We start from the raw sequence: 13231 nt of genomic DNA on the forward strand, positions 1-13231 counted from the left end.
ACTCAATTATTAGGGGTACAGAAAGGGCAATCTGTCACAAAGAACATGATCGCCGAACAGTGTGTTGTCTACCTGGTGCTAGAGTTCAACACATCGCGCATTGGGTTGACAGATTACTGGGAGGGGCAAGAGAAGATCCAGCGGTCATGGTCTCGGAACCAATGACAAAGTTAGAGGAAGGTGGAGAGTCCTTAAAAATGATTTTAGGGATTTAGGTCAAAAGCTTAGGGCAAGGACCTCAAAGTTAGTATTTTCCGAAATACTGCCTGTACCATGAGCCACACAAGAAAAGCAGCTGGAGATTAGGGAGGTTAACAAGTGGCTCAAGAACTGGTGTAGGAAGGAGGGGTTTGGGTTCCTGGAGAGCTGGGCCGACTTTTCTGTCAGCTACAGGCTCTATCATAGGGATGGGCTGCACTTCAATGGTGAAGGGGCAGCTGTGTTGGGGGGAAAGATGGCTAGTAGGTTGGAGGAGTGTTTAAACTAGGGACTGGGGGAGGGTAATTAAGTTATAGGATGGGAAGATAGTGCACATATGAGGGCAAGTTAGTGGGACTGGGGAGGAATGTTCAGATGGAAAGGTGTAGGGTAAAAAATATACATAAACCTCTTAAAGGGAGTCTTTCACAAAATATGACCATAAAAGACCACTAAGATCAGGTTCTCCATTACTTTCCCCAGATTACTATGGCACCTTTCATAATGCCGTCCATCACCGATTTGCTCCAAAAAACAGTTTTATACCATATGGTAATTAGGTTCTGAAGGTGCCCAGGGGCGGCGTTCATGCGGCTAGTGCCCAGGCCCCTCTGCGCTTTGCTTTCCAAATTCCTCCTCTTTCACCCCTCTGGCACACCCTTGTTTAATCTGAATACCTCCTCCTCTCTGTCTGAAATCCTGTGCCTCTGCCAGCTGGATCGGGTTGCGCAGGCTGTCGCATGCCCATTCAAAGTCCCTGTTCCTCTGCGCAGGGAATGTGTGGAGCGGCGAGAAATGGGATTTCAGACAGAGGAGGAGGTAATCAGATTAATCAAGGGCGGGCCAGAGGGGTGAAAGAGGAGGAGTTTGGTAAGCAAAGAGCCGAGGGGCCTGGGCACCGGCTGCATAAACGCCGCCCCTGGGCACCTTCAGAACCTAATTACCATATGGTATAAAAGTGTTTTTTGGAGCAAATGGGCAATGGACGGCATTATGAAAGGTACCATAGTAATCTGGGGAAAGTAATGGAGAACCTGATCTGAGTGGTATATAATGGTCATATTTGGTGAAAAACTCCCTTTAATTGTATGTATACTAATGCCAGAAGCCTGACTAATAAAACTGGGGAACTGGTATTAGTGATCTGTGAGGAGGACTATGACATAGTGGGAATAACTGAGACATGGCTAGATGATAGCTATGACAGGGCAGTTAATGTACAAGGTTACAGTCTGTTTAGAAAGGATCATCAAAACTGGAGAGTAGGAGGGGTCTGCCTTTATGTAAAGTCCTGCCTAGAACCCACAGTCTGAGAAGATATAAGTGAGGAACATGAACATGTGGAGTCACTGTGGGTAGAAATACATGGAGGCAAAAATAATAATAAATTACTAATAGGAGTTTATTATAAACCACCTAATATACCAGAGTCCACAGAATATCTACTACTAAACAAGATAGACGAGGCGGCAAATCATAATGAGGTGGGTATTATGGGAGAATTCAACTACCCAGATATAGACTGGAAAACTGAAAAGAGTTGAGCGGACACCTGGATGTTCGGGTTTGACGGGTTCGGCCGAACTTCAGAAAAAATTTCGAGTTTGGGACCCGAACTTGAACCAAACTTGACCCCGAACCCCATTGAAGTCAATGGGGACCCGAACTTTTGAGCACTAAAATGGCTGTAGAAATGTCATGGAAAGGGTTAGAGGGCTGGAAATGGCATCAAAATGTGGTTAAGAGAATGGCAAGTGCTATACAAACAAATGTCGATAGGGAAATGACTTAAAATAACATAAAATATGTAAAAATAAAAAATAATAATCTTGATCTAGGAGGACCAGGTCCATATGGAGAAGGAGGTTGAGGAGGCGGTGGATGTGGCGGTGTAGGTGGAAGTGGCGGTGGAGGAGGTAGTAAAGATGAAGAAGGTCACGGCACTCCAAAAGCTTGTTCAATGTTCTTTAATACACCAAAAGTTCAGCAGCAACGTTTCGACAACAGTCTTTATCAAGGTGGAGGAGGTAGCCTACACTGCTTTTTGGTTTTAAATTAATTTTTATTTTTTAAAATTAGGGTACACCCCAAAACATTGGGAAATATAACCCTCTAGTCGTGCTAAACACACGTTCAGACAATACACCGGCTGCAGGGCAGGCCAGCACCTCCAAGGCGTAAAGGGCAAGCGCAGGCCATGTGCCCAATTTGGAGACCCAGAAGTTGCAGGGGCTGACCCCTGTCAGTTAGTTTGTGTAGGCGTGTGCATACTTACTGCCCCACCCACCATGTTGCACGTCCCAGTGATGTTCACAATCCAATTTGATATCTGCTCTATCAACTTTCGATGTTCTTTTATACGCCAACCATGATGATTACGGGTGGCGGGGAAAAAGAGACCAAATTTAATGGAGATAAATTTATTGAAAAATTTGGGATCAAGAAGAAATGTGGGAAAAGTTATTGAGACGCAAATATGGGACAAATTACAGGAGCCCAAATGTGGGCCAAAAGAGTCCAGTGGAATTGTGGGAAAAGCTATTGAGGCACAAATGTTGGCCAAAAGAGTATAGCGGAAATGTGGGACAAAGTATTGAAGCTTAAATGTGGTACAACTTGCTTAAGTTTAAGCATTGAATCAAAGGAGGTGGCGCACATCAATTAAAGAAGCATTTCAGAAATGTTATTCCCTGTCACCTATGCAGAGCAGCGGTTTATTCACATCTAAAATTGTATGTCAACTAGAGTTGAGCGAACACCTGGATGTTCGGGTTCGAGAAGTTCGGCCGAACATCCCGGAAATGTTCGGGTTCGGGATCCGAACCCGATCCGAACTTCGTCCCGAACTTTTCGGCACTAAAACGGCTGTAAAACAGCCCAGGAAAGGGCTAGAGGGCTGCAAAAGGCAGCAACATGTAGGTAAATCCCCTGCAAACAAATGTGGATAGGGAAATTAATTAAAATAAAAATTAAATAAATAAAAATTAACCAAAATCAATTGGAGAGAGGTTCCATAGCAGAGAATCTGGCTTCCCGTCACCCACCACTGGAACAGTCCATTCTCAGATATTTAGGCCCCGGCACCCAGGCAGAGGAGAGAGGTCCCGTAACAGACAATCTGGCTTCATGTCAGCAGAGAATCAGTCTTCATGTCATAGCAGAGAATCAGGCTTCACGTCAGCCACCACTGCAACAGTCCATTGTCATAAATTCAGGCCCAGCACCCAGGCAGAGGAGAGAGGTCCCGTAACAGACAATCTGGCTTCATGTCAGCAGAGAATCAGTCTGCATGTCATAGCAGAGAATGAGGCTTCACGTCACCCACCACTGCAACAGTCCATTTTCATAAATTTAGGCCCAGCACCCAGGCAGAGGAGAGAGGTCCCGTAACAGAGGATCTGGCTTCATGTCACCAGAGAATCAGTCTGCATGTCATAGCAGAGAATCAGGCTTCACGTCAGCCACCACTGCAACAATCCATTGGCATATATTTAGGCCTAGCACACAGGCAGAGGAGAGAGGTCCCGTAACAGACAATCTGGCTTCATGTCAGCAGAGAATCAGTCTGCATGTCATAGCAGAGAATGAGGCTTCACGTCACCCACCACTGCAACAGTCCATTTTCATAAATTTAGGCCCAGCACCCAGGCAGAGGAGAGAGGTCCCGTAACAGAGGATCTGGCTTCATGTCACCAGAGAATCAGTCTGCATGTCATAGCAGAGAATCAGGCTTCACGTCAGCCACCACTGCAACAATCCATTGGCATATATTTAGGCCTAGCACACAGGCAGAGGAGAGAGGTCCCGTAACAGACAATCTGGCTTCATGTCAGCAGAGAATCAGTCTTCATATCATAGCAGAGAATCAGGCTTCACGTCAGTCACCAATGCAACAGTCCATTGTCAGATATTTAGGCCCAGCACCCAGGCAGAGGAGAGAGGTCCCGTAACAGAGGATCTGGCTTCATGTCACCAGAGAATCAGTCTGCATGTCATAGCAGAGAATCAGGCTTCACGTCACCCACCACTGCAACAGTCCATTTTCATAAATTTAGGCCCAGCACCCAGGCAGAGGAGAGAGGTCCCGTAACAGAGGATCTGGCTTCATGTCACCAGAGAATCAGTCTGCATGTCATAGCAGAGAATCAGGCTTCACGTCAGCCACCACTGCAACAATCCATTGGCATATATTTAGGCCTAGCACACAGGCAGAGGAGAGAGGTCCCGTAGCAGACAATCTGGCTTCATGTCAGCAGAGAATCAGTCTGCATGTCATAGCAGAGAATGAGGCTTCACGTCACCCACCACTGCAACAGTCCATTTTCATAAATTTAGGCCCAGCACCCAGGCAGTGGAGAGAGGTCCCGTAACAGAGGATCTGGCTTCATGTCACCAGAGAATCAGTCTGCATGTCATAGCAGAGAATCAGGCTTCACGTCACCCACCACTGCAACAGTCCATTTTCATATATTTAGGCCCAGCACCCAGGCAGAGGAGAGAGGTCCCGTAACAGAGGATCTGGCTTCATGTCACCAGAGAATCAGTCTGCATGTCATAGCAGAGAATCAGGCTTCACGTCAGCCACCACTGCAACAATCCATTGGCATAAATTTAGGCCTAGCACACAGGCAGAGGTGAGAGGTCCCGTAACAGACAATCTGGCTTCATGTCAGCAGAGAATCAGTCTTCATATCATAGCAGAGAATCAGGCTTCACGTCAGCCACCAATGCAACAGTCCATTGTCAGATATTTAGGCCCAGCACCCAGGCAGAGGAGAGAGGTCCCGTAACAGAGGATCTGGCTTCATGTCAGCAGAGAATCAGTCTTCATGTCATAGCAGAGAATCAGGCTTCACGTCACCCACCACTGTAAGAGTCCATTTTCATAAATTTAGGCCCAGCACCCAGGCAGAGGAGAGAGGTCCCGTAACAGACGATCTGGCTTCATGTCAGCAGAGAATCAGTCTGCATGTCATAGCAGAGAATGAGGCTTCACGTCACCCACCACTGCAACAGTCCATTTTCATAAATTTAGGCCCAGCACCCAGGCAGAGGAGAGAGGTCCCGTAACAGAGGATCTGGCTTCATGTCACCAGAGAATCAGTCTGCATGTCATAGCAGAGAATCAGGCTTCACGTCACCCACCACTGCAACAGTCCATTGTCATAAATTCAGGCCCAGCACCCAGGCAGAGGAGAGAGGTCCCGTAACAGACAATCTGGCTTCATGTCACCAGAGAATCAGTCTGCATGTCATAGCAGAGAATGAGGCTTCACGTCAGCCACCACTGCAACAATCCATTGGCATATATTTAGGCCTAGCACACAGGCAGAGGAGAGGTTCATTCAACTTTGGGTAGCCTTGCAATATAATGGTAAAATGAAAATAAAAATAGGATTGAATGAGGAAGTGCCCTGGAGTCCAATAATATATGGTTATGGGGAGGTAGTTAATGTCTAATCTGGACAAGGGACGGACAGGTCCTGTGGGATCCATGCCTGGTTCATTTTTATGAACGTCAGCTTGTCCACATTGGCTGTAGACAGGCGGCTGCGTTTGTCTGTAATGACGCCCCCTGCCGTGCTGAATACACGTTCAGACAAAACGCTGGCTGCCGGGCAGGCCAGCACCTCCAAGGCATAAAAGGCTAGCTCTGGCCACGTGGACAATTTAGAGACCCAGAAGTTGAATGGGGCCGAACCATCAGTCAGTACGTGGAGGGGTGTGCACACGTACTGTTCCACCATGTTAGTGAAATGTTGCCTCCTGCTAACACGTTGCGTATCAGGTGGTGGTGCAGTTAGCTGTGGCGTGTTGACAAAAGTTTTCCACATCTCTGCCATGCTAACCCTGCCCTCAGAGGAGCTGGCCGTGACACAGCTGCCTTGGCGACCTCTTGCTCCTCCTCTGCCTTGGCCTTGGGCTTCCACTTGTTCCCCTGTGACATTTGGGAATGCTCTCAGTAGCGCGTCTACCAACGTGCGCTTGTACTCGCGCATCTTCCTATCACGCTCCAGTGCAGGAAGTAAGGTGGGCACATTGTCTTTGTAGCGTGGATCCAGCAGGGTGGCAACCCAGTAGTCCGCACAGGTTAAAATGTGGGCAACTCTGCTGTCGTTGCGCAGGCACTGCAGCATGTAGTCGCTCATGTGTGCCAGGCTGCCCAGGGATAAGGACAAGCTGTCCTCTGTGGGAGGCGTATCGTCATCGTCCTGCCTTTCCCCCCAGCCACGCACCAGTGATGGACCCGAGCTGCGTTGGGTGCCACCCCGCTGTGACCATGCTTCATCCTCATCCTCCTCCACCTCCTCCTCATCCTCGTCCTCCTCGTCCTCCAGTAGTGGGCCCTGGCTGGCCACATTTGTACCTGGCCTCTGCTGTTGCCAAAAACCTACCTCTGAGTCACTTCGAAGAGACTGGCCTGAAAGTGCTAAAAATGACCCCTCTTCCTCCTCCTCCTCCTCCTGGGCCACCTCCTCTTCCATCATCGCCCTAAGTGTTTTCTCAAGGAGACATAGAAGTGGTATTGTAACGCTGATAACGGTGTCATCGCCACTGGCCATGTTGGTGGAGTACTCGAAACAGCGCAACAGGGCACACAGGTCTCGCATGGAGGCCCAGTCATTGGTGGTGAAGTGGTGCTGTTCTGTAGTGCGACTGACCCGTGCGTGCTGCAGCTGAAACTCCACTATGGCCTGCTGCTGCTCGCACAGTCTGTCCAGCATGTGCAAGGTGGAGTTCCACCTGGTGGGCACGTCGCATATGAGGCGGTGAGCGGGAAGGCCGAAGTTACGCTGTAGCGCAGACAGGCGAGCAGCAGCAGGATGTGAACGCCGGAAGCGCGAACAGACGGCCCGCACTTTATGCAGCAGCTCTGACATGTCGGGGTAGTTGTGAATGAACTTCTGCACCACCAAATTCAGCACATGCGCCAAGCAAGGGATGTGCGTCAAATTGGCTAGTCCCAGAGCTGCAACGAGATTTCGCCCATTATCACACACCACCAGGCCGGGCTTGAGGCTCACCGGCAGCAACCACTCGTCGGTCTGTTGTTCTATACCCCGCCACAACTCCTGTGCGGTGTGGGGCCTGTCCCCCAAACATATGAGTTTCAGAATGGCCTGCTGACGTTTACCCCGGGCTGTGCTGAAGTTGGTGGTGAAGGTGTGTGGCTGACTGGATGAGCAGGTGGAAGAAGAGGAGGAGGAAGCCGAGAAGGAGGAGGTGGCAACAGGAGGCAAAGAATGTTGCCCTGCGATCCTTGGCGGCGGAAGGACGTGCGCCAAACAGCTCTCCGCCTGGGGCCCAGCTGCCACTACATTTACCCAGTGTGCAGTTAGGGAGATATAGCGTCCCTGGCCGTGCTTACTGGTCCACGTATCTGTGGTTAGGTGGACCTTGCCACAGATGGCGTTGCGCAGTGCACACTTGATTTTATCGGATACTTGGTTGTGCAGGGAAGGCACGGCTCTCTTGGAGAAGTAGTGGCGGCTGGGAACAACATACTGTGGGACAGCAAGCGACATGAGCTGTTTGAAGCTGTCTGTGTCCACCAGCCTAAATGACAGCATTTCATAGGCCAGTAGTTTAGAAATGCTGGCATTCAGGGCCAGGGATCGAGGGTGGCTAGGTGGGAATTTACGCTTTCTATCAAATGTTTGTGAGATGGAGAGCTGAACGCTGGCGTGTGACATGGTTGAGACGCTTGGTGACGGAGGTGGTGGTGGTGGTGTTGGTGGTACATCCCCTGTTTGCTGGGCGGCAGGTGCCAACGTTCCTCCAGAGGCGGAGGAAGAGGCCGAGGCGGCAGCAGCAGAATAGGCCGAGGCGGCAGCAGCAGAAGAGGTAGCAGGGGGAGCCTGAGTGACTTCCTTGGTTTTAAGGTGTTTACTCCACTGCAGTTCATGCTTTGCATGCAGGTGCCTGGTCATGCAGGTTGTGCTCAGGTTCAGAACGTTAATGCCTCGCTTCAGGCTCTGATGGCACAGCGTGCAAACCACTCGGGTCTTGTCGTCAGCACATTGTTTGAAGAAGTGCCATGCCAGGGAACTCCTTGAAGCTGCCTTTGGGGTGCTCGGTCCCAGATGGCGGCGGTCAGTAGCAGGCGGAGTCTCTTGGCGGCGGGTGTTCTGCTTTTGCCCACTGCTCCCTCTTTTGCTACGCTGTTGGCTCGGTCTCACCACTGCCTCTTCCTCCGAACTGTGAAAGTCAGTGGCACGACCTTCATTCCATGTGGGGTCTAGGACCTCATCGTCCCCTGCATCGTCTTCCACCCAGTCTTGATCCCTGACCTCCTGTTCAGTCTGCACACTGCAGAAAGACGCAGCAGTTGGCACCTGTGTTTCGTCATCATCAGAGACATGCTGAGGTGGTATTCCCATGTCCTCATCATCAGGAAACATAAGTGGTTGTGCGTCAGTGCATTCTATGTCTTTCACCGCTGGGGAAGGGCTAGGTGGATGCCCTTGGGAAACCCTGCCAGCGGAGTCTTCAAACAGCATAAGAGACTGCTGCATAACTTGAGGCTGAGACAGTTTCCCTGGTATGCATGGGGGTGATGTGACAGACTGATGGGGTTGGTTTTCAGGCGCCATCTGTGCGCTTTCTGCAGAAGACTGGGTGGGAGATAATGTGAACGTGCTGGATCCACTGTCGGCCACCCAATTGACTAATGCCTGTACCTGCTCAGGCCTTACCATCCTTAGAACGGCATTGGGCCCCACCATATATCGCTGTAAATTCTGGCGGCTACTGGGACCTGAGGTAGTTGGTACACTAGGACGTGTGGATGTGGCAGAACGGCCACGTCCTCTCCCAGCACCAGAGGGTCCACTAACACCACCACGACCATGTCCACGTCCGCGTCCCTTACTAGATGTTTTTCTCATTGTTATGGTTCACCACAACAACAAATATATTATTTGGCCCAATGTATTGTATTCAAATTCAGCGGGATATAAATTTGAGGCCTAGTATTTAGGCGCTGGGTGACCGGTATGGATTTAGTGACAGAATTAGACTTGGAAATGCACAGAAGCGTGTGTGTGAAGTTATTCTGAATGACCCTATGTGCACCTTCAATATGATCTACCCTTTTAGGGATAGATTTCAAATAGCTCTGATATAGCAGAAACGACTAAATTATGAAATTGCTAAATTGGGAATTGTATTTCAACCCAGAACAAAAAATGTGCTTTGACGGACACTAAATAACTTTCCCAGCCACAACAGGACAGCGGTAACGAGAGATTTAGCGGGATATAAATTTGAGGCCTAGTATTTAGGCGCTGGGTGACAGGTATGGGTTTAGTGACAGAATTAGATTTGGAAATGCACAGTAGCGGGTGTGTGAAGTTATTCTGAATGACCCTATGTGCACCTTCAATATGATCTACCCTTTTAGGGATAGATTTCAAATAGCTCTGATATAGCAGAAACGACTAAATTATGAAATTGCTAAATTGGGAATTGTATTTCAACCCAGAACAAGAAATGTGCTTGAACGGACACTAAATAACTCGCCCAGCTACAGCACTAAGGACAGATTTAGCGGGATATAAATTTGAGGCCTAGTATTTAGGCGCTGGGTGACAGGTATGGGTTTAGTGCCAGAATTAGACTTGGAAATACACAGTAGCGGGTGTGTGTGAAGTTATTCTGAATGACCCAATGTGCACCTTGAATATTATATACCCTTTTAGGGATAGATTTCAAATAGCTCTGATATAGCAGAAACCACTAAATTATGAAATTGCTAAATTGGGAATTGTATTTCAACCCAGAACAAAAAATGTGCTTGAACGGACACTAAATAACTCGCCCAGCTACAGCACTAAGGACAGATTTAGCGGGATATAAATTTGAGGCCTAGTATTTAGGCGCTGGGTGACAGGTATGGGTTTAGTGCCAGAATTAGACTTGGAAATACACAGTAGCGGGTGTGTGTGTGAAGTTATTCTGAATGACCCAATGTGCACCTTGAATATTATATACCCTTTTAGGGATAGATTTCAAATAGCTCTGATATAGCAGAAACCACTAAATTATGAAATTGCTAAATTGGGAATTGTATTTCAACCCAGAACAAAAAATGTGCTTTGACGGACACTAAATATCTTGCCCAGCAACAACAGTACAGCGGTAACGAGAGATTTAGCAGGATATAAATTTGAGGCCTAGTATTTAGGCGCTGGGTGACAGGTATGGGTTTAGTGACAGAATTAGACTTGGAAATACACAGTAGCGGGTGTGTGTGAAGTTATTCTGAATGACCCAATGTGCACCTTGAATATTATATACCCTTTTAGGGATAGATTTCAAATAGCTCTGATATAGCAGAAACCACTAAATTATGAAATTGCTAAATTGGGAATTGTATTTCAACCCAGAACAAAAAATGTGCTTTGACGGACACTAAATAACTTTCCCAGCTACAACAGGACAGCGGTAACGAGAGATTTAGCAGGATATAAATTTGAGGCCTAGTATTTAGGCGCTGGGTGACAGGTATGGGTTTAGTGACAGAATTAGACTTGAAAATACACAGTAGCGGGTGTGTGTGAAGTTATTCTGAATGACCCAATGTGCACCTTGAATATTATATACCCTTTTAGGGATAGATTTCAAATAGCTCTGATATAGCAGAAACCACTAAATTATGAAATTGCTAAATTGGGAATTGTACTTCAACCCAGAACAAAAAATGTGCTTTGACGGACACTAAATAACTTTCCCAGCTACAACAGGACAGCGGTAACGAGAGATTTAGCAGGATATAAATTTGAGGCCTAGTATTTAGGCGCTGGGTGACAGGTATGGGTTTAGTGACAGAATTAGACTTGAAAATACACAGTAGCGGGTGTGTGTGAAGTTATTCTGAATGACCCAATGTGCACCTTGAATATTATATACCCTTTTAGGGATAGATTTCAAATAGCTCTGATATAGCAGAAACCACTAAATTATGAAATTGCTAAATTGGGAATTGTACTTCAACCCAGAACAAAAAATGTGCTTTGACGGACACTAAATAACTTTCCCAGCTACAACAGGACAGCGGTAACGAGAGATTTAGCGGGATATAAATTTGAGGCCTAGTATTTAGGCGCTGGGTGACCGGTATGGATTTAGTGACAGAATTAGACTGGGATATGGCCAAAAAATAACCACACTATTGCTGGTTAAATGCACTTGGTGACGGGCGCAGCTTGCCCCTGATGTAGTATATGGCCAAAAAATGAACAGACTATTGCTGGTTAAATGCACTTGGTGTCACAGCTTGACCAACCACACTACTGAGGGTTAAATGCACTTGGTGACGGGCGCAGCTTGCCCCTGATGTAGTATATGGCCAAAAAATAAACAGACTATTGCTGGTTAAATGCACTTGGTGTGACAGCTTCACCCTGATGTAGGCTTTAGCCAGAAAACAACCACACCATTGAGGGTTAAATGCACTTGGTGACAGGCGCAGCTTGCCCCTGATTTTGTATATGGCCAAAAAATGAACAGACTATTGCTGGTTAAATGCACTTGGTGTGACAGCTTCACCCTGATGTAGGCTTTAGCCAAAAAACAACCACACCATTGAGGGTTAAATGCACTTGGTGACAGGCGCAGCTTGCCCCTGATTTTGTATATGGCCAAAAAATGAACAGACTATTGCTGGTTAAATGCACTTGGTGTGACAGCTTCACCCTGATGTAGGCTTTAGCCAAAAAACAACCACACCATTGAGGGTTAAATGCACTTGGTGACAGGCGCAGCTTGCCCCTGATTTTGTATATGGCCAAAAAATGAACAGACTATTGCTGGTTAAATGCACTTGGTGTGACAGCTTCACCCTGATGTAGGCTTTAGCCAAAAAACAACCACACCATTGAGGGTTAAATGCACTTGGTCGCAGCTTGTGCTGGCGCACCACAAGACACAAAATGGCCGCCGATCACCCCAGAAAAATGTGACTGACAAACGGTCTGGGCAGCCTAAAAACAGTGAGCAATTGAGGATCAGCAGCTCAATGATCCACAGCTGCAGATCGATCAGTTAATCAAGTCCTTTGGAGGAGTTAATCTGCCTAATCTCGCCCTACTGTCGCAGCCGCAACCTCTCCCTACGCTAATCAGAGCAGAGTGACGGGCGGCGCTATGTGACTCCAGCTTAAATAGAGGCTGGGTCACATGGTGCTCTGGCCAATCACAGCCATGCCAATAGTAGGCATGGCTGTGATGGCCTCTTGGGGCAAGTAGTATGACGCTTGTTGATTGGCTGCTTTGCAGCCTTTCAAAAAGCGCCAAGAAAGCGTCACAAAAGCGCGAAGAAAGCGACGAACACCGAACCCGAACCCGGACTTTTACGAAAATGTCCGGGTTCGGGTCCGTGTCACGGACACCCCAAAATTCGGTACGAACCCGAACTATACAGTTCGAGTTCGCTCATCCCTAATGTCAACCCAAGAATGTAAGAGAAAAATGACAGTAATTAATTAACCTGTCTACTTGGTAGAGCAGGGGTCTATGACAGAAAACTGTATAAGAAAATTGTTTGTTGTCACCCGGAAATGTAAAATAAAAATTATTGAAATTTATTAAGCTGTCAACTAGGTAGAGCAGTGGTACATCACACCAAAAAATTGCTGAATTTCACTATAAAATGATTTTTTTTTTTATTGTTAAACCCGTCTACTAGGTATAGCAGTGGTACTTCACACCCCAAAATTGTTGAATTTCAAATGAAAATGTAACTGACAAATATATTTTTTGGGTTAACCGGCCTTCTAGGTATAGCAGTGGTACTATACACCCAGAAATTGGTGATTTTCACCAGAAAATGTTACTGACAATTTTTTATTATTTTTTTAACCGTCATACTAGGAATAGCAGTAGTACTATATACCCCAAAATTGGTGAATTTCACCCGAAAATGTTAATGACAATTTTTTATTTTTTATTTTAACCGGCCTACTAGGTAGAGCAGTGGTACTATACACCCAAAAATTTGTGAATTCCACCAGAAAATGTAAATAACAAAGTAG

The sequence above is a fragment of the Bufo gargarizans genome, chromosome 1 (genome assembly GCF_014858855.1).
Source record: "Bufo gargarizans isolate SCDJY-AF-19 chromosome 1, ASM1485885v1, whole genome shotgun sequence".
Taxonomy (NCBI): domain Eukaryota; kingdom Metazoa; phylum Chordata; class Amphibia; order Anura; family Bufonidae; genus Bufo; species Bufo gargarizans.